The 6401-nt window shown below is 44.4% G+C and overlaps 1 long non-coding RNA gene across 1 annotated transcript; it reads right to left on the bottom strand.

Moving 5' to 3' along the window:
• Positions 1-654: 654 nt before the first annotated feature.
• Positions 655-4550, bottom strand: LOC138439212 (uncharacterized). The gene is made up of 3 exons (XR_011256633.1): positions 4452-4550; positions 3481-3572; positions 655-791 (listed from the first exon to the last, which is right to left on the bottom strand). It is a non-coding gene; the product is annotated as an uncharacterized lncRNA (long non-coding RNA).
• Between the last annotated feature and the right edge of the window lie 1851 nt (positions 4551-6401).

Raw genomic sequence — 6401 nt, 5'->3', positions numbered from 1 at the left:
TGTGGCAGTAGCAAGAGGGGATTGGCATTCTGATACATTGTGAAGGGGTGTAAAATGTCACTGCTCCTTTCTCGGAAACCTCAAAATACATCTGTTCTTTCTTCAAACAATTCTACTTCTGTGAATTTTTCCTTAGAAATAATTTTTCCTTTTCAATAAAATATCTAGATGCTAGGGAATTCCCTGGTGGCTCAGTGGTAAAGAGTTTGCCCACCAATGCCAGAGACAAGGGTTTGATCCCTGATCCCACATGCCTCAGAGTAGCTGGGCTTGTGTGCCACAACTATTGAGCCTGTGCACTAGAGCCTGGGACTCGCAACTACTGAGCCCCTGTGCCGAAACTGCTAAAGTGAGCGTGCCCTGGAGCCTCAACTACTGAGCCCACGTGCCGGAATTACTAAAGTGCGCGTGCCCTGGAGCCCCTGCTATGCAACAAGCAAGCCACTGCAATGAGAAGCCCATGCACCGCAACCAGAGAGAAGCCCCTTCTGGCCATAACTGGAGAAAGCCTGCATAGCAATGAATAAATATTTTATAAATAAATAAATAAAATTTAAAAATAAAATGTCTGGATTCTAGTAGTTTCAAAAGAAGAATTTAGGGATTAGGAATTAGATTTTGCAGGAGTCAGAGCACTAGCATTTTACGACTCACCTTGCGCAGCCTTGCACTGTAGTGACACACTCTTTGTATCGTTATTATTTTTTCTTGATGTCTCCATTCACCAAAATGTAAATAGTATGAAGGCAGAAATTTTTGTTTAGTAACTGTTCTCTCCATGGCGTCTAAAGCTGAATGTACAAAAGTTGCTTCTGTTGATGACATTGGAATTAGGGAATAGCCCCTTACCAAAGAAATTATCAAGATTCCCTCGCAAATTGGAAATCCCATGAGGAAAATCTGCTGTCCTGGGATGGGGTTGGGTGGGAGGCAGAGGTAGAAAGGACCATTTGGAACACATGTTTAGATCAGCCCTTAGTTACCCTCCTCAGTGGACTTGTTTTATGCCAATGGACTGCACCCTGGGGCTCACCTCAGTGAGAATAAGGAATGCTAGTTGCAGTTCAGGATTGAATTGTAGGATGTGAGAGCTGAAAGAAACCAGGGAGGAAAACTGATTGGCCTGTGGCCAAGCTGGAACCAGAAGCTGATTCTAAATTCCAGCATGCTAACTTCTGAAAGGAAGAGGCTAGTAAATGAAGGGAGCAAATATTATAGCTCAAGTGCCTAGAACAGTGCCAAGTACCTAGTAGCTACTCCAAATGGTCGATACATTACTTACTTTCTTTTAGAGAACTCTAGGCATTCATTTTAGAAAATTAGAAAACACAGAAACTAAATAAGCACCTGTGTATCACCACAAATATTCACACTGCTTCAAGTTATTTTTTTTAAATAATAAGAATAAAGTGTTACAGATAAAGTTAAGTCTCATCTTCTTCACTTCTATTTCCCCACAGACATGAATTTGGTGCTTCTCCCAGAATCTGCCATCAGTTCCATGTTCCACTGGTTTTTCACATCCCAGACCTGTTTTACCACCTGCATTTGCCACCTCATTTAACGGGATCATCACACACACACACCCAGTTCTCCTAAACTCTGGACTGCATTCACTGCAGGATCTTTCTGCAACAACTATTCCCTTGTCAAATCCTGTCTATGCTGCTTCCAAAATACTTTTTGAATCCAGCTTCTAGTCTTCATTCTCATTGTTCTTTCCTTTGTCTGAGACCTCAGTAACTTTTAGCTCATTACTGGGACAGACTCCTACCTGGGTCTCCTGTCTCTAATCCGTCTCTACTCTTTTCATCCTCCATCCTGCCAACTAAAATTATTTTAGCCTCATCTGCTCTTTGCTGTTTTCCAAACACACCATAACCTTTCCATGCTGAGCTTTGTACATACTATTCCATGCCGTGTTTCTAGAATGCCCTTCTTCCACCTTTGCACATGACAAACTCAGACCCACTCTGTAAAACCTACTTTAAACATTAAGATATCTACCTTGACTCTCTCAGATGGTCCTTCCAAAACCCTTCTTCCCTTTGTTCATAAAAGTCTTTAACATTTACCATGTTTGATTGGATGATAACCCATTTGAAAAGACTTAGATTTCCAGCTCTTCTGTTTACTGGCAGTGTAAGACTGAAGTCCATTCATCTCCTTGAGCCTTTTATTTTTTTATTTTTTCAGTGATCATTTTTATTTTTTTATTTTTTTAATATTTTTTTAATTTTAGTTTTTTATTTTTTAAATTTTAAAATCTTTAATTCTTACATGCGTTCCCAAACATGAACCCCCCTCCCACCTCCCTCCCCATAACATCTCTCTGGGTCTTGAGAAAGAAGAATGGAACTGGAGGAATCAACTTGCCTGACTTCAGGCTCTACTACAAAGCCACAGTCATCAAGACAGTATGGTACTGGCACAAAGACAGACATATAGATCAATGGAACAAAATAGAAAGCCCAGAGATAAATGAGCCTTTTATTTATCAGTTCCTCTTAGTGCTTTTGCTAGCACCGATAAAACTGCTGACATGATCCCACAACATTTTGGACTTTCAAATACAAATATATGATATGGATGTGTGAGTGTGTGTGAGTGTGTGTGAGTGTCTGTGTGTATGTATGTACGCACATGCTCAGTTGCTCAGTTGTGTCCTACTCTTTTGTGACCCCATGGACCGTGGCATGCCAGGCTCCTCTGTCCATGGGATTTCCCAGACAAGAGTACTGGAGTGGGTTGCCATTTCCTAATCCAGGCGATCTTCCCAACCCAGGGATTGAACCCATGTCTCTTGCATCTCCTGCATTTGTAGGCAGATTCTTTACCACTGTGCCACCTGGGAAGCCCCATATGATATGGAGGGCATTTACTCTACTCATCCTCTCCCCTTCCGTCTGGAAGCTCCTGAGGGGCAGGGACTATTCACCTTTCCCCTCCCTGCCCTCGCCCTGCACCTGGCACTGGAAACCTTGGTGAGCATCCTTGAGAAGACAGTGAATCACCAGTCTACTCTATGACCCACTGTATGGGTTGGTGACCCACTGTATGCAAGCTGCACGTTAAGAAGAAAGTATACGCTTCATTGTGAGGATGAGTACATGGAGGGCTGGTACTCTTCAAGTCCCTGTCAATTCCTGTCGGCTGTGGGAGAAAAGATAGCCTCGTTGCCTGCCAGCACCCGGGAAACCGAGGGAACAACGTGGGTGCTCAGAGGCCCAGCTCTGGAGTGAGCGACAGTTCTGAAATCTGAGGGAAAAGACCTGCCTAAGCCAAGAGATGGGAATGTGAGCCTGCACTTTGGCCCAAGAAACAGGCTCATTGGAAAAACGGTGGAGGAGTTTCTTTCCACAGAGGAGCCTCCTCCTTGAGAGGCCCCTGGCAGGCAGGACTCTGTGATGCCCTTAAACCACAGGTTCCATGCTTCCTGAGACGCCAACAATTCATCCCATTGCAAACCTCAATACCCACCCCAGGTTGCACTCGTGTCCTTGCAGCACGGAGGGCATGACTGGCAAATGAACAGTAAACATCTGAGCAGCAGGCAACACAGACTCCACACTCTGCGGGCAGGTGGGGTGAAAAACAACAGAGGTGCCGACTTCTAGGTTTATAAAACAATGAGTCCCTGTCACCCAACTTCTGCTTAAATGGATTTTCCCTCTTCCAATCAGGAGACTACAAAAAGGAGGACAAAGTGACTTTTAAATAGAAATACACAAATGTAGCACTTCTAGAATTAATTTAAGAAAGAGGTAATTTTAATCCTAGCCCTTCCCTCTGCAAGGTCTCCCGAAAGCAGAAATAGTACAACGAGAATGGAAATCCGAGGAAATGGGTGAAACTTAAAATGAGGCAGGAATATTGACCAACAGCTGCAACTGCCCAGTTACTGCCCAGTTGTGGCATGAGCTGCCCTGTGAGGTTGGGAAGGGTAGCTGAGCTGCAGAGAAGTGGTCCCCACCTATTTCACTATAATGAATAACTAAAAATTGTGGCTATGTAAGTATTAGTCATTGAACACATGCATGACAAAAAGCTGCTGTGAACAAAGCAACTCTTTTAAATAAAATTATATTGAATTGTGATATACCCTTTGCAACCAAAAGATCCAGCCATTAGGAAACACAGACGCATAGTAAGTTCATGCACGGAGTAAGCAAAGACTGGACTCGATAAACTTCCTAGTCCCCAAATTGTATGAATTCATCCATTCATTTATTAAACAATGACGTATTAGTTGCAGCATTACGTGTCCCGGAATCAAATGTGGGTCCATCAGGAAAACCTGCTTAGCCTTTCTCTAGTTCAGCCTGCTCTTTTTCTTCCTCTCTGTTCTCCCTGATGCAGGGTCCTGAGATACCTCTGGTTTCATCTCCCAAACCAGCACCCCTGATCCCTCCCCAATCCCTGAAGCTAGCTGCAGCTTCCCACCTTCCTACCTTCTGACGATGCTCCAGGAAACAAGTTCAGGAACCTCTTGACTTTGCTGCTGACAGAACGAACAGCAGGCTCCTCAGTTAACACACCAAGGGTGTATTAAGATCCACAAACTTCAAAGTCCATGTAGTCATAAACACTGGTTAATTTATAATTCCTGATGCCCTCAGGAAGCCGCTTCAGCCCTCCATTCTCAGCACCCTAAAGAGAGAGATTATCAAACCATCCTCCCCTTCTGATTATGTCTTTAAAAAGCAACCAAGAACTTAAAGTCCACACCCAATAGCAGATGTCTCTGTTCTCAAACAGGGACATTTTGCATCTCTGAGAACCTCTCTGATGGGTAACATTCTTTCCCCTGAGTCTTTACCAGGTAGAAAAGAAGAGCTGAAAAAATTGCCTTCATTAATTAACTTTAAGGACTTGTTGCCAACAAGCTGGGTCTAACATCACAGAAAATGATAAATCACAGATAATGAGAAACTGCTATTTTGGAATCATTTTCATGAGAATGGAACACCCCACTTGTGCCTAAAAACTCGATGCACGTGGGTCGGTTCACACTGAGAAGTGGTGTTTCTATCCCTCCTGCAGCTGAAGCAACACTTCAGATAAAGGTGTTTCAGAGACAACTCTACATTTACCTCAGCTGCACAGTCCAATGAGCAAAGCCCCTGAGTGTGCTGCTCAGCCCTGCTGGTCATTAGATGGTGACGCTCTTAAGGGAACCTGAAACAGCATTAATAACAGGACATGTTTCTCCTTTGTTTACACAACCCTTTTGAGTGATGGACCAACGACAACCCCAGTCCTGTGAAACCCCACCTGTGGCACTAAATGATCACTCAGAGGCTCTGTGGCCCTCCTGACCCCCCAATAAGTCAGACGCCCCCCCACCCCTGCCCCCTCACAAGACCATGAGTTGTTTTCTTTCAGCCCAAACTGATTTCTGATGAGCCTCTGATTTCTTTTCTGATCAGATGCCTTGACAATCCAGTACAGATTTGGCTCAGCTTTTCCTTTTTTTTTTTTTTTGATCCCAGTTTTATGAGTTGCCTCCCTTTTGTAATTATTATTCCAAGACTTGAATAACTCAGAAGAGCAGATGTGTGTGACCGCTGACAACTGACCTCCCAGGGACTGGCTCAGAGCAAGCAAGCTCAGACTCCTCACCAATGGCCCCCTCCTCTGATTGGATCCCCGCCTTCGAGGGCTTGCAGTCTCACCCCAAGTCACCTTGGCAGAAGGGTGCCCAGAGTGGCACCCATCAGAGGAGCTCAGGGGACACCTCTTTGAGCCTGAAACCTCACCTTTAAAACAGCAAAACCGACAAAGGTCCATATAGTCAAAGCTATGGTTTTTCCAGTAGTCATGTACAGATGTGAGAGTTAGACCATAAGGAAGGCTGAGCACCAAAGAACTGATGCTTTCTAACGGTGGTGCTGGAGAAGACTCATGAGAGTCTGTTGGACAGCAAGGAGATCAAACCAGTGAATCCTAAAGGAAAACCCTGAATATTCATTGGAAGGACTGATGCTGAAGTTCCAATACTTTACCACCTGATGCGAAGAGCCAACTCATTGGAAAAGATCCTGAAGCTGGAAAGATTGAGGGACAGAGGAGAAGAGGATGGCAGAGAATGAGATGGCATCACAGGCTCAGTGGACATGAATTTAAGCAATCTCTGGGAGACAGTGAAGGACAGGGAAGCCTGGTGTGCTGCAGTCCATGGGGTAACAAAGAGTGGGACATGACTTAGTGACTGAACAGCAACAACCACCACCTTTGGACCACATCTAAAGGGCAGCAGTGCTAATACACATTCTTTTCCACTGTTGCAACAGATCAATCCTCTTATCTCCTTGGTGGCTTCCCAAATTTATGCCACAAAAAAAATTCGGAGAAATGTAACCAGTGAGTTTAGGAGCGCTCCAGGCTGCTCCATTCAGGCT

Source organism: Ovis canadensis, chromosome 4 (assembly GCF_042477335.2).
Source record: "Ovis canadensis isolate MfBH-ARS-UI-01 breed Bighorn chromosome 4, ARS-UI_OviCan_v2, whole genome shotgun sequence".
In the NCBI taxonomy this organism is placed as follows: Eukaryota; Metazoa; Chordata; class Mammalia; order Artiodactyla; family Bovidae; genus Ovis; species Ovis canadensis.
Note: the sequence above shows the minus strand (reverse complement) of the source record. Positions and strands in the feature narration are given on the sequence as shown.